General features: G+C 47.3%; 1 long non-coding RNA gene and 2 gene segments (V, D, J or C); 2 read left to right on the top strand and 1 right to left on the bottom strand.

Annotated features, from left to right (window-relative positions):
* The window catches only part of LOC115480422, a 189,986-nt gene that overhangs the window by 124,000 nt on the left and 46,382 nt on the right, over window positions 1-19,604 (top strand).
* LOC115480424 overlaps window positions 1,349-19,604 on the top strand; it is a 57,816-nt gene continuing 39,560 nt past the window's right edge.
* Window positions 1,744-12,320, bottom strand: LOC115480425. Its single transcript, XR_003943821.1, has 4 exons — window positions 12,311-12,320; window positions 8,786-8,791; window positions 5,443-5,447; window positions 1,744-1,823 (listed from the first exon to the last, which is right to left on the bottom strand). It is a non-coding gene; the product is annotated as an uncharacterized LOC115480425 (long non-coding RNA).

Genomic DNA, 19,604 nt, shown 5'->3' with positions numbered 1-19,604 from the left:
GAGGGGAGCATAGGATGAATGTGAAAGGGAATAGACTCAGGAGTAATCTAATGAAATACTTCTTTACGGAAACAGTGGTGGATGTGTGGAACAGCCTCCTGGTGGAGGTAGTGGAGATGAACTCTGTATCTGAATTAAAGAACGCTAAGGATAAATATATATGATCTCTAAAGGCGAGGACGGGATAGTAGATGGTATGGATGGGCCATATGGTCTTTAGCTGCAATCATTTTCTATGCTTCTATGTAACACTAGAGGCGATTGACTCTTCATTTTGGCACTGGAACTGAGATAATGCACACCTTCATGTGAGTGAGCTGGTAGGGCTCATCCCAGCCTGGAATCTGAAGGTTAAAACCAGTTGAAGTAAACAAAATGGACACATCTTAAAGTGGCTCTTAGTTGTCTCGCTGCCCTACGTTGTGCATAGTGACCAGGGCCGCCGAGAGGGGGGGACAGGGGTGACAAAAGTCCCCGGGCCCGGGCCTCCAGGGGGGGGTCCGGCGCCGCCGCTGCAGTGTGGCCTGCCCTCGCTCTGGAACTAACCTTAAGTCTCCTTCTTTCACTTCGCGCAAGCAGCAGCAGGGCAGGCCACTCCTTCCTTCCGTGTCCCGCCTTCGCCTGACGTAACATCCGCGAGGGCGGGGCACAGAAGGAAAGAGGAGAGGTCTGCCCTGCTGCTGCTTGTGCGAAGTGAAAGAAGGAGGCTTAAGGTTAGTTCCGGGCCCGGTAGAGGGTGGAGGGGGGGGCCCAGCGACTTCAGGTTGGCGGTGACCTCAGGTGGGGGGGCCGGGGGTGGCCTTGTCCCAGGCCCGGCCCCGGCGGCCCTGATAGTGACCCCCCTGAGGCAGGCGGCTGTGTCCGCCGAAACATGGCCCATGTCGGGTCCTCTTGTTTTGGTGCTTTAATAAATTCACTTTGAACTATATCTTCCTGGTGGATATGGTCATTGTGTCATCCTCTACTCCTGCTTTGGCTTCTGTGTTTAGATTTCTGTAGAGGGTGTCTTCCTGCTTCTTTTTTGGACATTCTTTTTTAGACAGTAGGAAACTTCTTCCAGAAAAATCAAACTTCAATGTGATTAACGAGGCAGAGATGAATTGCTGAATCACGGTGATCCTTCCTCCTGTCCTGGGTGAACAATAAGCTATCCAGATTCTGAAAATCAGTCTTCGTCTTTAACAGGAGAAGGGGGAGAAGCCTGCAGTACTGGCAGCCAATGAAAAGTGAGTACCGTTGGGCTTGTAGCAGTAATAGCCAACGAGAAAAGGGCAGATTTGCATAAAGGGGCAGTGTCATGTTTCTGCAGGGGTATAAGAGGGAATTACAGTATCTTCCCCCCAGAAATCTGTTTGTAGCTGAAAGCTGAGGTCTGCTGTTCCCTCCTGCACCATGTCTTGGGCTCTTCTCCTCACACTCTTCACTTGTTGTGAATGTAAGGAGCAGGGTTTTAAGGAAACAGCAGCTATCTGATATATTCTTATCCCATTCTTATTGCTTGTGTTCATTTTTCTTTCATCATTTTTCAGGTTCTGTTGCTGGGTATGTGTTGACTCAGCCGGCCTCGGTAAGAGTGTCCCCTGCTGAAGTCGTTAGATTAACCTGCGAAGGGAGTAATATCGGTGGCAAGAATGTGCACTGGTACCAGCAGAAGCAGGGCACTGCCCCTCAACTGCTTATATATGATGATAGCAGCAGACCGTCAGGGATCCCAGATCGATTCATGGGCTCTAACTCTGGTAATACTGCCACTTTAACCATCTCGAGGGTGCTGACAGAGGATGATGCGGATTATTTCTGCCAGGTCTGGGACAGCAATGCAGCTCACGGTGACACAGGCAGAGGGAGGAGGGAGACAAAAAACCTCAACGCAGCCTCCAGCTTCCTTATCCCCGCCCTGCTCCACTCAGAACCTAGCAGCAGCAATCATCCCTCAGATACAGGCTGTACTGTATCTCTTCAATAAATTCAGCTCAACTTGATTAAGGAAAATAAGTTACTACATTATAAAACTGAAAATTTAGAGAATCAACTAAGAGCTAAAACTCTAAGGTTGATTAATTTTCCTAAAATTACATCTATTGCTCCTTTAATAACCTTTAAGAAATATTTAACAGAAATACTGAAGATTCCAGACCAGGCTTATCCACCAGTTTCTAAGATATATTACCTGCCACCATAAACAAGGGGGGAAAAAAAGAAAATTTTAATCAAGCAGAACAAGAAGCAGAAGTTTCATTTGATATATTGAACCTTACACAAATAATCCAAGATGATGAGATGGGTACTTCACCAGCAACCTTAATAGTGACTTTTGTTTTGGAAACGGACCGGGATTGGATCCTGAGACAATTTTTTCATCACAAGGATGAACTCTTTATGAATAATAAGATTAGAATATTTCCTGACATTGCAAGCGCAACTCAAAAGAGGCATCAATTATTCTTAAAACTTCGTCCCTGGGTATTACAATTGGGCGGTTTATTTTGGCTTAATTTTCCTTGCAAATGCGTATTGAAAGTCAATTCAGTTAAATATACAGTATTTTTTATGATCCTATTCATTTAAGTTCTTTTCTAGACTCGAAGGTTGCCATAACTCCTAACCTGTAGCCAGCAATATTATCATCATCGACTTCGTAATTATTATAGATAAGGCACTAAGTTTCTCCTCATTTTTGTACTTTAATTAGTGGAACATATATTACATGGAATTGTACCTTTTACTCTCTCGTAAATTGTGGACTTGAGATTAGAGGGAGGAAATAATATGTTTCTTGTTATATGGATATTTGCATAATTTGAATTTATATTACCTATGTCCCACTATCTTTTATATCAAGAGTTTTCTTGAATTATTGTGAATATTTATAAAAATAAATAAAAAAAGAAAACATTTGTTCTGAATTTATTAATTGTAATATGTCAGCTTTGAGAAGTATGTATCTCTGATATCTTGTATCTGTGTTTCTATTTCTGTTACTATGACAGGTTTTCTATAACAGTATGTAATATGTTTGGGTTTTGCAGGGTTTACTGGAGCTCTCCTGCGCAAGTCAGTTCAAATCTCAAGATGGCTGCCACGATCTCCAGCAGCAGTCTCAGAAGCCATTGTGAAGGAGGAGCCAGCCATGCGCAGGAGCAAGTGGAAATCGCTCCTACACCCACCAATGACATGGTAGACCCAGGAGGGAGGTGCTGCTGAGGGTGGGGGGGTTCATGAGGGGTCTGCTTGCCGGGAGGGGGTGTGGGTTCGTGAAGGGGCTGCCGCCGGGAGGTGATGTGGGTTTGTGAGGGGGGCTGCTGCTGGCGAGTTGAGTTCAGGAGGGAGGCTACCGCCAGTTGGTGGGATCAGGATGGGGGTTCTGTTTGGTCGGGAGGGGGGAGGGGGAGAGAGAGAGGGGGGGGGCTGCACACAGTTTTGGTTCCAGCTAAATGCACAGATATTTTCATCTGAAACCGAAACAAGGCTGAGCACGGATTATGGGCCGGTTTCGATTGGCCTGTACCGCTGACTTGCAAGATCTATAATCTCTGCATTCCTCCACTCACATCCAGGAATTTCAGGGTCTGGCCTGTAAGACATATCAAAGCATCTCCTTAACCCAGTTTACAGCATTTCTTTGAACTCACAGGATACATCTGAACAGGTATCCTCCCACTCGTTCTTCCTCTTGCCTGTGGCTCCTTCAGCCTGGTTAGTAACATTGCTGCTACCCCACTGGCTCTAGATCATCTTTCTCTTACAGTCCTGCAGAACACTTGACTTGAACTGGATTGTCCAACCACTCTGACCCTGCTCAGACATGTTTTCAGCACTCAAAAATTTCACTTCCCACAGCCTGGGACTTCTCTCTCGGCCTCACACCACAGATGAAGTATTTTTCTTCTTTTCCTTTAAGTTTCAACAATTTTTACTGATGATTCAACAGAATAAACAGCCAAAAAAGCTCAAGTCACAATGAATTGAAAACAAAAGCATCTGAATAACAGCAAAATAATATCGCTCCAACCAGTCGAAAATCAGCGAGGTGACCTCCCAAGTGAAGGCCCTCATTCAACAAGAAACCACCCTGAAGTTAAAACGAGTTGCGCTAGAGGCTGAGGAAGCACACAGAGAGGCTGAGGAAGCACACAGAAAGGCTGAGGAAGCACACAGAAAGGCCGAGGATGCTCGTAAAAAATCTGAGCTAGACATCATGATAGAAGCACTCCGGCAAAATAGAGAATTGGTCGAACTGGAGGCGAGAGTTAACTCCCGCGAAGATGCTGTGGGACAGCATGATGAGGTCGAGGGAATCAACCACCTCGGGTTTGAAGACCCTGCTCTAAGAACCGAAACTTACATGTCAACGCACTCCCCACTGCCTGTCAGGACAGTGGAACGGCTCGATTTAGATGAGCCCTCAAACACGGAAGAACAGCACACCAAGGGAATCAAGCCTCACCGTACCAGCTTACACACTCGTACAAGCTTCGATGCACCGCCGCTGGCTTATGCCCTGGGAGCAGCCGATGAAATGGATGTCTCACCCCAGCCACGGGCTCCAGTGCCATATGGCAGCCAGAGGCAAGGAGAGTCTGGGTCACCGTCTCTCGGAAGAGCGCCAGCTACACGCACTTCGTACAAACAAGAAATGGCAGGGTGGCCATATTCTGCACCTATTCCCACTGAGACCGAGACCAGCCAGCCCGCAATGGTTATGACTGACCAGCCCGGAACCTCAACCAGAGATGAACTAGTGAGATATCTGGCACGCAAGGATCTGGGGGGCTCAGGGCTTACCCAGTTCGACGGCCGTCCTGAGCGGTATGGAGCATGGAAATCAGACTTCAAGGACGCTATCGTGGACATGAGACTCACACCCAAGCAAGAGATGAACATGATGTTACATTGGCTGGGAAAGGGAACAGCCGCACGTGTGGAGGAGATGAAGCATTCATACTTGAATAACCCGTCTGAGGGGTTAAAAGAGATGTGGGGAAGACTCGAGGAGTATTACGGCAGCTCAGAAGCCATAGAAAATTCATTGTTCAATAGGTTGGACAGATTCCCAGCGGTATCCGGCAGAGACAACCTCAAGCTGCAAGAGTTGGGAAACCTCCTTCACGAGCTGGAAGCAGTCAAGGCCGAGAACAGCTTTCCAAACCTCAGCCAGCTAGACACACCTCGAGGCACCAAGAGTATCCTGGGGAAGTTACCATACGACATAAGGGAGAAGTGGTCAGTAGTTGGCACACGTTACAAAGAAGAGAATCAGGGGAAATATCCCCCTTTCAACATTTTCGCAAAGTTCATAAGAAACATAGCCAAAAGGAGAAATGATCCATGGTTCATGGTTGAGCCATGTGAATCAAGCCAATCCCTGGAAGGGAAAACAGCCAAACTAGGCCGAAGACCCATATCTGTGCACAAGACACGAGTGTCGCCCGCAACGTCTACACCGGCTGACCCCTCTCTCACCACAGAGAACGTAGAGGATCCCAAAGAACCATGCCCTATACATGGGATGCCCCACCCACTCAGAAAGTGCCGAGAGTTCTTAAGGAAACCGTGGGAGGAACGTAGAGAACTGCTCACAAGGTACAGACTTTGCTACAGGTGCTGGGCTTCTTCAGACCATATCGCCAAGGACTGCAGAGCACCTAGCAAGTATACAGAACGCGGCAGTGGCCAGCAAGCCAACACTTCACGCCCGGGTGATGCCGAAACGTATCCCAACCCCGAAGCGAATCACGGCGAGGAGACGGGAGAGGTAGGGGCACAGGCACTCCAAGCCACGCCGAAGTGCACGAGAATATGCGGTAAAGGCCGCGAAGGGAGATCCTGCACCAAGATATGCCTGGCCAAAGTGTATCCCGAGGGACGGCCGGAGAAGGCAGTCAAAATGTATGTTATCATAGATGAGCAAAGCAACCGATCTCTGGCAAGGTCAGAGTTTTACGACCTGTTTGGAATCCAGCAAAGCTACTCCTCATATAGCATTAAAACGTGCGCAGGAGTCACACAAGTGTTGGGGAGAGTAGCAAGCGGCTACACGATAGAAGCAATAGATGGAAGCACCAAGTCAAAACTACCTGCACTAATGGAATGTGACCAGATACCAGATAACAAGGATGAGATTCCTACACCAGAGGTCGCGTGGAGTCACCCTCATCTGAGACCTATAGCCAACCAACTCACACCCTTGGATCCAGACACTGAGATCCTACTCTTGCTGGGTCGCGACGCACCAGAACTCCTGGACATCCATGAATCACGCAGAGGCCCACGGGGTGCTCCCTACGCGCACCGTCTCGATCTGGGATGGACAATAGTGGGCGGCGTCTGCCTCAACCGGACGATAAGACCGAACATCCGTGCGCTCTCCACCAGTGTCTTAGAAGGTGGACACGCCATGCTATTTGAATCGTGCGCCAATCACCTGACTACCAAAGAGGTTCATGAACGCAAAGAACATAACGTCGTCTCACTCCGTAAAACCAGCTCCGCAGCAGGTTTAGGAGAACATCTGGGGAGCTCGGTGTTCCAGACCACTAAAGACGATGACAGACTCGCACTCTCTATAGAAGATAAAGAGTTCCTGAACATTATGGACAAAGGCCTAGAGAAAGACGAGTCAAACGGCTGGGTAGCGCCCCTTCCATTCCGTAAGCCCAGGGCCCGACTCCCAAACAGGAGTTACGCCTTCTCCCGACTCGCCTCGCTACAAAGGACCTTGAAAAGGACACAGATGATGCTGGCGGGAGCTAATCTGAGACTCCACAAAATCGCATCCAACAGCGCCAATGTGATGAGAGCGTTCTCTCCAGCAGACCACGCTACGAACTTGAAGGATCTGGACCTAGGAGTGGACACCCCTCCTCTACAGCGCAGCCTCGGCCTAAGCTGGGACCTAAAAACAGACACCTTTACCTTCCGAGTCTGCACGCAAGAGAAGCCGTACACCCGACGAGGCATCTTGTCTACGGTGAATAGCCTGTATGACCCACTAGGATTCGTAGCACCAGTCACCATCCAAGGGAGGTCACTGCTTCGCGAACTCTCCTCAAGCTCAACTGAATGGGATGCCCCATTGCCGCCAGGAAAAAGGCAAGAGTGGGACACATGGAGAAACTCCCTAAAGACACTTGAAGAACTCCACATCCCACGGACATATGTCCCAGTGTCTCTCACGAACGCCCGCCACAAGGAGGTTTGTGTCTTCTCTGATGCTTCGGAGAAAGCCATAGCTGCAGTGGCGTACCTGAAGACCATAGACGCTTGCGATGCCATCCGTGCGGGATTCATCTTCAGCAAATCAAAGCTAGCTCCGCAATGTGGGCAGACCATGCCACGCTTAGAACTTTGCGGAGCAGTCCTAGCAGTAGAAATAGCCGAACTGGTTGTAAGCAAGATGGATACCCACATAGACTCAGTCAAGTTCTACACAGACAGCAAGGTCGTACTCGGCTACATATACAACCAGAACAGAAGATTCCATGTATATGTGAGTAACCGAGTGGAACGCATCCGAAAATCCACCAGACCTAACCAATGGCATTGCGTGTCAACCGACCACAACCCAGCGGACCATGCCACAAGGGCTGTCCCAGCAACGCGCCTGATGCGAACGACTTGGCTAACAGGGCCGAAATTCCTCACGCAACCAAAAAGCGCCACTACAACTACCACAAACTCCTTTGAACTGGTGAACCCAGAAGATGATGTCGAAGTCTGTCCGATAGTCAAGGTCCTCGCCACGAGTGTCTCACCCAAGGACACCCCGGGAACGCACCGCTTCAACCGATTCTCACGGTGGGTGACGCTGAGAAGAGCCATAGCCCACCTTATCCACATCACGCGTTCTTTCCAGCAGAGCCCCGATAGAAGAACAGGCAAGTGTCATCACTGGCATCTCTGTTCCAAGCCCTTGGCTGTTGAAGAATTTGTCCGGGCAGAGAAGGTAGTCTTGCGTTGGGTACAACAAGAAGCATACGCTGCAGAGTACATGTGCATCAGCAAAGGGAAGACGATCCCAAAGGACAGCCCCCTCTGGAAACTAGATCCCTTCAAGGATGAGGATGGATTGCTAAGGGTAGGCGGCCGCCTCACCCACGCCAAGATAGACAAGAGCGAAAGGAACCCGTGGATCACCCCAGGCCGGCACCCGGTATCCACCCTGCTCGTGCGCCATTACCACGAGCAGGTCAAGCACCAAGGTCGACACTTCATTGAAGGAGCAATCAGGGCCGCAGGAGTGTGGACCGTCGGAGCGAAGGAGTGCATCACTGCAACCATCCACAGATGCGTCAAGTGCCGAAAACTGCGAGGCAAACACCAAGACCAAAGAATGGCAGACCTGCCATCCGAAAGGCTGAGCACTGACCCACCATTCATCTATGTGGGACTGGATATCTTTGGACTATGGCCAGTTGTCTCGAGACGAACCAGAGGAGGAAGTGCAAGCAGCAAACGATGGGCCGTTTTGTTCACATGCATGAGCATACGCGCTGTCCACATCGAAGTCATAGAGTCGATGGACACTTCAAGCTTCATAAACGCTCTCAGGAGGTTCCTCTCAATCCGCGGCCCAGCCAAGCAGATTCGCTCTGATTGTGGATCTAACTTCATAAGTGCTTGCAAAGAGCTGAAAATACATTCAGAGAAGATCAACGCACCAGCTATCAAAAAGTACCTGAACGATCACCACTGCACGTGGATATTCAACCCCCCCCCCCCCCATGCTTCGCATATGGGAGGAGTTTGGGAGCGCATGATTGGGATTGCTCATCGCATTCTCGACTCTATGCTATCTGAAGCAGGGGCTAATCGCCTCACCCATGAGGTGCTGACCACACTTCTGGCAGAAGTATCTGCTATCATCAATGCGAGACCTCTGATCCCAGTGTCCTCAGATCCAGAGTCGCCCTTGATCTTGACCCCAGCCACACTTCTAACGCAAAAGACAGGTGTGCCACCAAACCCGCCTGGGGATTTCGATGAGAGAGACCTATGCAGACGGCAATGGAGACAAGTCCAGAGTTTGGCCAATACCTTCTGGAGCCGCTGGAGACAAGAGTACCTCCCGACCCTACAGACCCGCAGCAAATGGCAGATCAGCAAGGGCAACATCCACGAAGGCGATATTGTCTTACTCAAAGACAACCAGGCCCAACGCAACGAGTGGCCCTTGGCTGTGGTTACCAGAGCCATCCCTAGCGAAGATGGAAACGTCAGAAAGGTCGAGGTCAGAACTGGGAAACAAGGAATAGCGAAGAATTTCTGCAGACCCATCGCTGAAGTCGTGCTCCTCGTTCCACATGAAGAGGCGCGAGCACTGTGATCTGCCACCTCCTGTGAAGACCAGAGACTCGAAGGCTCTCTCTCTCTTGTGTTGTTGTTGTCTGTCTCTCGTTTCAGACCCTGTGCCTACCCGGCTCGTTGAAAGTCCTGGACCCCGTTCCTGCCAAACTCGTTCGAGTATTCTGAAACCTGTTCCAGCCAAGCCAAGCTCGTCAGTCCAGTCCTGCCTGGGAGGTTTGCCTCTTGCTGCTGTCCGACGACAATAGGCCAAGGACTCACGCTGTTCCAGAGTTTGTGACTGTCCGTTCAAGCTTGGTGTCACGACAGCCGATGGACAACCTGAATGTTAATAATGGACCTTGCATGCGATTGATTTAATAAATTGTGATGATGATGATGATATCTACTGATATCAGGTGAGGAGTGTTCTGTTCCCTGACAGCCTTGCACTAGTTCATAACGTGATCCTAAAATGTGAGTAATGTCTTTACTGTTATTCTCATTTCTAAGAACTTTCACTGCTGCAGTCTCTCATTGTAAAGATATATGAGCAAGGCACTGTGGTTAATGTAGTTCACAGGCAGTGCAGCCACACTTGCTTGGTTGTGCAAGAGTTGTTACCACTGGTTGTAAGGCTGCCTGGACCTCCCCTCTCTCTCTCTGCCAAACTTGGCTCCTCTGTCTCCCTGCTACCATTTCCTGTTCAGCCTTACTATCTCTGTCCTAAGAGGTCAGCCAGGTATGACCTTTCCTTCTTATCTCTAGGACCACCCCTTGCCACCCGATGGCAAGCTCTGTTCCCATTGGCCTCTATCTGCACCCTCCCCCCCCCCCCCCCGAGCCTGTAAACGGCCCCATCACCTCTTTGTCCTCTCAGCCATGAGGTATGCTAACACCATCCAGCCAGGGGCATGGAGATGACCCCATCTCGCTCCAGACAGCTCTATCCGGCTGAAAATCCCTGTAACATAGTAACATAGTAACATAGTAACATAGTAGATGACGGCAGAAAAAGGCCTGCACGGTCCATCCAGTCTGCCCAACAAGACAACTCATGTGTGCTACTTTTGTGTATACCCTACTTTGATTTGTACCTGTGCTCTTCAGGGCACAGACCGTATAAGTCTGCCCAGCACTAGCCCCGCCTCCCAACCACTGGCTCTGGCATAGACCGTATAAGTCTGCCCTGGATTTTTTACCCTGTAAATATCTTCTTCCAAATGAGATATTGCACATTGCAGTCACCCAGCTTTGGACTATTTCTACCTGTTCAACTATCTTCTCCTCCCCCTGCAATACAACTACCTCTCTTCAGATCTCCACCTCCCACAGCCTCCAGATTAAGAAGTCTCTGTATCCTGAACATCTATCTGTGAGTAAATTATCTGTGATTTATTCAATAAAAGAGACTTTATAAAATAATAGAGACTTCAGGTGATTGCTGCGCCAGGGTTATGCTCCATGATATTGGGGCCTCTAATTACCAAGCCCCAAGAGTCATGACAATGTTTATCTAACAAAATCCCCATAGAGGAACACATGGCTCTCAATCCCAGAAGGGATTCCAAGTACTGAACAATGGAACCCCAAAATTGCCTCACCATATAACACTCCCATAGGCAATGAAAAAAAGACCCCAGAACTCTCCCATATTTCCCACACAAAGGTGTCGCCGTCCCTCCCATCTTAAATATCTGGGCCTTTGTAAGATAGGCCCTTTGCAAAATCCGATATTGACATTTTTGTAATCCTGCATTTCCCGTCAGACCAGGAATTCTAGACGTCAAAACATTAAAATCTAAAGAAAGATGTGGTCTCAACAGGTCTCCTGCCCATCGCTGCTGAATGTGCTCCTGATCTTTAGAAACTAGAAACTTTCCCAATGCCTTGTGTAAACCAGAAATGGAAAGGCGCTCCCCCTGAACCAATTGGAAAAGCTTCCGCAGGAGATGGCAATGTGTAGACCCCAAAGCCACTTTATCTAATGAAGCAACATAATGTGTCAGCTGGTTATAAGCATAGATACCCCCCCATGTCATAGCCCACACCAAGGGCTCCTAAATTTAACATTGAACCCTGCACATTTAACACATGTTCTAACCTAGTTATACCTTGCTGCGCCCATTTCCAAAAAACCTCATTCTCCAAGCCCGGCCGAAACAACAAATTCCCCCGGATGGGAAGGATATCCGACACCCATCTGTTTTGCCTGAACACCCTCATCATATCTCTCCAAAGATTCCGCATAGGGGTCAATAATATGCTAATGCGCAATGTAGCCGGAACCAGCTTACAGGGGGCTTGTAGTAAAAAATGAAAATGACAAGGCGCATAATACTGGCTTTCCAATTGTCTGCATGTATAATCATCTTGTGCCAAAAACCAATCTCCAAAGTAACGCAAAAGGCATGCCCAGTTATATCGCCTCAAATCTGGTAGACCAAGGCCACCCTCACCCCATGACCCCATCAGCATATTCAACGGGAGCTTTGCATTCTTCCCCCCCTCCCAACAAAAGCGTCTAAGCACAACCTTAAGCAGTTTGAGATCTCCCTGACCAAGATAGATTGGCAACAACTGCATCAGGTACAACCATCTGGGGAATTCCATCATTCGAAACAGATGAATCCGCCCACTAAGTGGCAGAACCCAATCCCTTGAGGCCTGGAGTTCTGGATTCTGTGAGCTCTCTTTCTGTCTTAAGACTCTAGGATAAGAAAGAAACTGTCAGCTCTTTTTCCTGTGTTCAGGGACTAGTTAGTACCCAAAACCCAGTCTCTAAGTAGTGCTGTGCTCTCTCTTGAGCACTTGGCAGAAAAGACTGAGATAGGGTTACCATATTGACATGTCCTGTTTTTGGACTTCTTTCAGGTATGTCCTCCAGGATTTTTAATTTTTAGGGAGTAGAGAGATGTAAAAAGTGTGACAAAGGGTGATACATTGGAGAAACAAGCCAGATGCTAAAGAAGAGATTTAATTTACACAGACATCATATGAAAAATGCCAGTGCCAACCTGGATGTCACCTCGGTGGAGCAGCACTTTACAAAACCAGAACACTGTATCAATGATTTTATGGTGAGTATACTAAAAGGAAACTTTAAGACAATACAGGAACGTAAGACCTTTGAAGTCAGAATGATTAAATATTTTGACATTTTCTAGCCCATTATAAACCATAAAATTCTACTGCATTGTCACCCTCATCACTATGCATATCTCCCTGTCCCTCATCCTCCCTGCTCTCCCTGTCTCTCATCTAACCCAGTCCACCCTCATCCTGTGAGACTGTCACTGAAATACTTTGATGTTTCACTTATATATATTGTTATCTATCAACATTTGCTTATTTCTGATCTGATGAAGAAGGGCTACCTTTGAAAGCTAATCAAAAAATGTATTCAGTTAGTCCAATAAAAAAGGTATCATCTTACTTTCTTTTCTATGTTTTATTTTATTTTTATTGATTACTTTTAATTTTTAGGAAATGTCCTCTTTTTCTTTCATGTGCCTATGACCAACACACCTATCCAAATAATGAGAGAAACCATCTGTGGGCTATTTAGTCCAGTGGCGTAGCCAGAAGGCAATTTTTGGGTGGGCCAACAGGTTGGAAGGGTGGGCACTAGAGAAACACCTGCCACCTGATACACCCATGCCCTGCCCACGCCCCTACTCCTACTGTACACCTACCCCACTCCTAATAACTTCAATGGGAGTAGCAGTGCTGGCCTCAGTGGCTGCAGGCCACATTGAGAGCCAGGGGAAATACAAGAGAGTGCACTCTTCATCCTCCACTGAGCCACAGTCCTCCAACACACACATGCTTCCCCCAAATATGTCCTAAATATTGCAGTGGGGCCCTAAAATATCAATATTAAGAAAACTGAACGAGCCAAAGTGCTGTAGAATACTACATAGAAAATTGATGCTAACAGAATACTTTGGGCACACACACAGAACACAAATGCCAAATACAGAATAAGTGACCACAAAACATAAACAAATTAAATCAAAATCCTAAGAGGCCAGACCTTGCATTTAGCACAGCACAGAGAAATACAAAGAGATGCATTTTCTCCTATACTGTGCAAAATATGATAGTACATGCAAGAGACAGTGTTAGGGGAGGTACAACTAGGGCAACTGCGTTTGGCCCCCTAGCCAGAGAGAACCCCAGTCCAGCTGGAAGCTGAAGAAGGTGCAGCCTGTTAGTAAGCTTTTGTGTCCCCTCCCAAATTTCTGCCTTGGGCCCTAGCCATATCTAGCAGGATGTACATTTCAAATCTGACATTCTTTTTTCTACTTTTTGTTGTCTGCTCATTTTATTTTTCAAGTCATGTTGGTCCCAGGCTCTGGTTTCTACATCCTTCTGTCTTCTCTTAACTCACTCACCAAGGTCTCATGTCCATGTGATATTTCTACTCTCTCTCCATGTCCACTATCCATCTTCTTCCATCTCTGTACCTCTATCTTCCTCCATGTTTAGTATCTCCCTTTCTCTGTGTCCCTATATTTCTCTGTCCAGCTTCTCCCCAATGCCAATATATCTCTACCCTCTCTGACCCTATCCCATCCAGTTTCTCTCACTCCCTCCCCTTTCCAGCATCTGGTTTGGTTGCTTGATTCCCTGCCTGCCCATCCACCCCGCCCTCCCTCCCTCACGCTGTAGGTTTAGTATTTGTTCCCTTTTCCTTCATCTCCTTGGTCTGGTATCTCTGTTTCCCTTCCCTCCCTCCTTGTGCTGTACCAGCAGTTCTCTTCCTTCCCTCCAGTTCTCCTCCCCCTCCTCTTCCCACATCCAACAACTCTCTCCCTTCCCTCCAGTCCCTTCTTCCTCTTCCCTCCATTGTCCAGCAGCTCTCCAGCTCCTTCCTCCTCTCCCTCCCATGTCCATCAGCTCTCTCCCTTCCATTCAGATCCCCTCCTCCTCTTCATCCCACATCCAGCATCTCTCTCCCTTCCCTCCAATCCCCTTCCTTCCACAAGTCCGGCAGCACTATCCCTTCCCTCCAGCCCCCGTCCTCCCCCCACAAGTCCAGCACTTAGTTCTGCCTTCCTGATCCTGCCCCAACCCAACATCCCTCGCTGTCGTTGCCTTTTCTCCTGCGGCTCCAGGTACGGCCGTCCGGGAGAGTTCAGCGTTGCCTGTGTGAAATTCTTCTCCTCTCCACCGCTGTTTCCATCCAGTGTCTCCCCTTTCTCCTTCCATCCAGCATCTCCTCCCTCTCCCCCTTTGCAGCATCTCCCATTTCCCTCATTCATCCCCTTCCATACGTGTCTCCCCTTCCCTGCAGCATCTTCCCCTTCTATTGTGTTCCCTTTTCCTTCCAGTGTCTCCCCTTCCCCTTCCATCCAGCATCTTGTCCTCTCTCCCTCTTTATGGCATCTCCCATCACTCTTGTTCATCCCCTTCCATCCAATGTCTCCCCTTTCCTCCAGCATCTTCCCCTCTATCTCCCTGCCATTGCCTCCCCTCTCTCTAGCTTCTTCCATTTAATGTCTCTCCTTTCCCCATTCCCTCCAATGTCTCTGCCTTCCATCTAGAATCTCCTCTTTCACTCCCCCTTCCTTGCTACAGCCATCCAGGATTTCTTCTCCCCCGCCTCGCCTCTTGCTCACTCTCTCCAGCCCATTCCCTGCCTCTCACTCACTCTCTCCACCACCACCCCCTCACGGGCAGGGGCAAGGACATTGATGCCCAACCACTAGCTTCTCCTCCTGGCCACTGCTGTGGCAGCCTTGAAGAATCGCGAGCTTTCATGCTCTGCTCTGCCCTGGCCTTCCCTTCCCTGCCTCTCTCTCTCCACCACCCCTGCGTCCCACCGCAGTAGAAAAAAAAACCAAAATGAAAAACATACGTGGGGCTGTAACCCTGCATGCTACCCTCGGTCCCTGAAGCATTCTTTTCTTCACCCGTCACCAGCAGCACTGCCATTCATTCATGCAGGCAGCTCCACTCCCCTTTGCCGCGTCCATCCGGCCCTCTCTGATGCACTTCCTGTTTACATAGGGCCAGATGGATGTGGCAGAGGGGAGCGGAGCTGCCTGTGTGAATGGCAGCGCTCCCTGCAATGGGTGACGAAAAGAATGATGCAGGGACGAGGCAGCACCGGCGGGGAAGACCAGAATTTCAGGGCAGGCAAAAGGCAGTGACATGTGGGGGAATGCTGGGTGGGCAGGCCTAGAGGGAAAGTAGCTAGGCCTGGGCCCGTCCAGGCCTGCCCGTGGCTACGCCCCTGATTTAGTCAATCGGGGTGCTAAAGAGAGAGAAAGGCATTGCTGATCCCCTCTCTGTTCCCCTGCTGGTTGAATCTGTCAAAGGAATTTTGTTTGTGCAGTACAACATTAAGCATATGTCATGTAAAGACTTTCACAGTATCTCAGAAGTCAGCCAAAGCTCTTGAGGGATATGCACTCTTCTGATAAGTACGCTTGGGCTCAGAGCAGTCAAACTCAAATCTGGAAGTTTTTGAAAAGTAGATTGTCTACTGCTGTACTGTAAGTAAGTCACTGTTTGATGTGTGTTCATTAACTAAAGGCTACGATTAAATATTTCTTTAGCAAAGGTAGCAACCATTTTTATTTTTTGTGTCCTCTTTTTTTGTCTCCACAAATATGGTAACCCTAGACTGATACAATTTTCCTTCCTAAATTTGAGATTCTTGTACCTCTCCTCCCATGGTCTAAACTAGAGATTCTTTTACCCCCTCCTCCCATGGCCTTTCAAATGGGGGCACCATCTGCCTACATCTCCCCCATTATGCTTTACAAGGCTACCAAGATACGTAGAGCCCTGCAGCATAAAACACAGTGCTCCATTAGGCACTACATGCAGTCATTAGAACATACTGTACATCGCCTTGAGTGAAGTTCTTCAACAAGGCAGTAAATAAATCCTAATAAATAAATAAATTCTGGTGACATGGGTCACATCATTTTGAAAGCTGAGGAACAGAATTAGTGGAAGAACACTGCCCAATTAAAACAGTGCTCCGGCAAAATTGCTACATTTGTGGCAGCAGTGGCAGTAGCCAAAAAAGCAAACAGGATGCTAAGAATGCAAAGTGATGCACATGGGAAAGAATAATCCGAATCATAGTTACCTGATGCTAGGGTCCACCTTGGGGGTCAGCGCTCAAGAAAAAGATCTGGGTGTTGTAGATAATACGCTGAAATCTTCTGCTCAGTGTGTGGTGGCCACGAAAAAAGCAAACAGGATGCTAGGAATTATTACGAAAGGGATGGTGAATACGACCGAAAATACTATAACGCCTCTGTATCGCTCCATGGTGCAACCTCACCTTGAGTATTGTGTTCAGTTCTAGTCACCATATCTCAAAAAAGATAGAGCAGAATTAGATAAAGTTCAAAGAAGAGCGATGAAAATGATAAAGGAGACGGAACTCCTCTCATATGAGGAAAGGCTAAAGAGGTTAGGACTCTTCAGCTTGGAAAAGAGACAGGTTAGGGGAGATATGATTGAGGTCTACAAAATCCTGAGTGGAGTAGAACGAGTAGAAGTGAATCGATTTTTTTTTTAACTTGTTCCAAAATTACAAAGACTAGGGGACACTCAAGGAAGGTACATGGAAATACTTGTAAAACAAATAGGAGGAAATATTTTTTAAGTCAATGAATAATCAAGCTGTGGAACTCTTTGCTAGAGGATGTGGTAATGGTGGTTAGCGTATCTGGGTTTAAAAAAGGTTTGGACAAGTTCCTGGAGGAAAAGTCCATAGTCTGCTATTGAGACAGACATGGGAAAAGGAAAGGGAATGGGACTTGATATACCGCCTTTCTGTGTTTTTTTGCAACTATATTCAAAGTGGTTTACATAGTATATACAGGTACTTATTTGTACCTGAGGCAATAGAGGGTTAAGTGACTTGCCCAGAGTCACAAGGAGCTGCAGTGCTTGCCCTGGGATTAGTAACACAGAATGTTGCCACTATTTGGGTTTCTGCCAGGTACTTGTGACATGGCTTGGCCACTGCTGGAAACAGGATACTGGGCTAGTTGGACCATTGGTCTGACCCAGTATGGCTATTCTTATGTTCACTGAACTCTACTTTAATTAGAATGGTTTTCTTTTGTTGTAAATTGGTGTTTCTTCAAAACAGCAGTAGGTATAAAAATTAATGATTTATCAGTTCTTCTCAATCTAGAACAATCTTTCCAAGGGCGTAGCTACCACTGAGCAAGCCCAGCAAAAAGCCAGGATCTGCCCACTGGTAGAGCCACCTGGTGCTTGGCCCACATTAGTTCAAAACAAATTTCCCCAAATATCTAAGGCAGTACTGTGAGAAGGTAAGCACAGAACACACAGCATTTAACTCCCTCACTGCTGCCACATTGCCTCCTGATTTCAATCTTTAACTCTCCCTAAAGCAGCCAGGAAGCAGGTAAAAGCACTTCAGCTCAAATTGCTAACCACAGGTGCTGAAGTCTTGCAGGATGAGCTATGAGATCTCACTTTTGTTTGCATTAAATCCTTGTATTCAGCATTTTAACTGACTTTCTCAAGGAGTTAAGGAGCCAGATTTTTAAACCGTTTTGATGTACTCCGATCATTAGAGTCTGATGCTGTTATCATTTGGTATTTTACTGACAGGAAGGTGGTACACCTGATACAATCAATGGTACTAAGCCACCTAGATTACTGCAATGGAATTTATGCGGGATGCAAGGAACAACTCATTAAAAAACTTCAGACCGCTCAAAACACGGCAGCCAGACTTATATTTGGAAAAACACGATTCAAAAGCGCCAGGCCCCTCCGAAAAAAATTGCACTGGCTCCCAATCAAAGAACGTGCTGCTTTCAAAATCTGCACCCTGGTTCATAAGATTATCTACGGTGAGGCCCCAGGATACATGACAGACCTCATTGACCTCCCAATAAGAAATACATCCGGATCAACACGAACGTATCTAAACCTCCACTACCCAAGCTGTAGTATATATAGACTTTTCCTATATAAGGACACAAATATGGAATGCAGTACCAAAAGCCGTGAAAACAACATACAATCACCTAAACTTCTGAAAATCACTAAAAACGTACCTGTTCAAAAAAGCATACCCTACTGACCCTACTTAAATACAGGAACCCTGCAACACTACGAAACCAAAAAACGTAATGGTCATAACGTAACTCTTCCTCTATACGATTCCCTAATATGTTGTTCTACTTGAAACTGATCTACCATAACATCACTGTGTAACTGTTTACACTTGAATTGGCGAATGCCTTTACGGTACTATGTAAGCCACACTGAGCCTGCAAATAGGTGGGAAAATGTGGGATACAAAGGTAGCAAATAAATTAAATAAATAAATCTAATGAAAATTGCAGTTCACTATACTCCATCTCAGACTGGGATGGGAATGAAGGGCAAGAGAAGTAGCAGCTGCAATCAGTAATAACATCTGCTGGGGAACTAGTTAGTGGTGACCTGAGAACTTCTATTTTGTCCTTGAAATAAGTAGCAAGCAGGTCCACCGAAGGTAGGTCATCCTGAGAGGTCTCCAGCTTATTTGTGGCGAGAAACGAGTTCAAGAGCTGGTTTAGCTTTTTGTTATCTTTACCTGCAGTATTTAGTTTACTTAACAACATTTCCAAGATTTGTCCGTATTGGCCCTTCCACCTGTCAATTGTCTTCTGTGATCCTCAATTTTATAAGGATGTCCCATCAAGTACTTCTAATTTTCTACTTTTCCACCCTTATCCACTTTTCTCTCACCACAACGGAACCCACATACAACTTTATACCAGTGGTCTCATATACACGGAGATTACCAGCTCGCCTCCATTGCCACGATGTTACCCATTTGGATTATACGCCTGTTCTGAACCCATCGGAAGCATGCACTAATATCCCAAGGCATCTTCTGACTATCCCATGCGCAAAGAAGCAGGCTGCTCAGTTTCTCTCTCTCTGCGAGTTGGCTATATCAATGCTAGATCAGTTGTGAATAAGCCTGAGCTTCTATCAGACTGGATCACTACCGAGGATCTTGACATCCTGTTCATCACAGAAACCTGGTTACGAGTGCCTAAGGATCCCATTCTGCTTGATCTCTGTCCGGAGGGCTGCAAAATTGTTCACTGGGACAGGAAAGCCAAAAGGGGCTGTGGCCTAGCCATCATTTACCGTTCACACCTAATTGTAGAATCCGGCACTGAACTCTTCTACCTGTCACTGGAAGTTGCTGCAGTAAATATCCATCATAGCACGCTCCATAAACACCTAGTCTGTGTTTTATTCTACCAATCAACTGGCATACTAATCAAACAGACCTCTTGGACTTTTTCTCT

Source organism: Microcaecilia unicolor, chromosome 11 (genome assembly GCF_901765095.1).
Source record: "Microcaecilia unicolor chromosome 11, aMicUni1.1, whole genome shotgun sequence".
NCBI classification, from domain to species: domain Eukaryota; kingdom Metazoa; phylum Chordata; class Amphibia; order Gymnophiona; family Siphonopidae; genus Microcaecilia; species Microcaecilia unicolor.
This window is presented reverse-complemented; position numbering and strand designations above follow the sequence as displayed.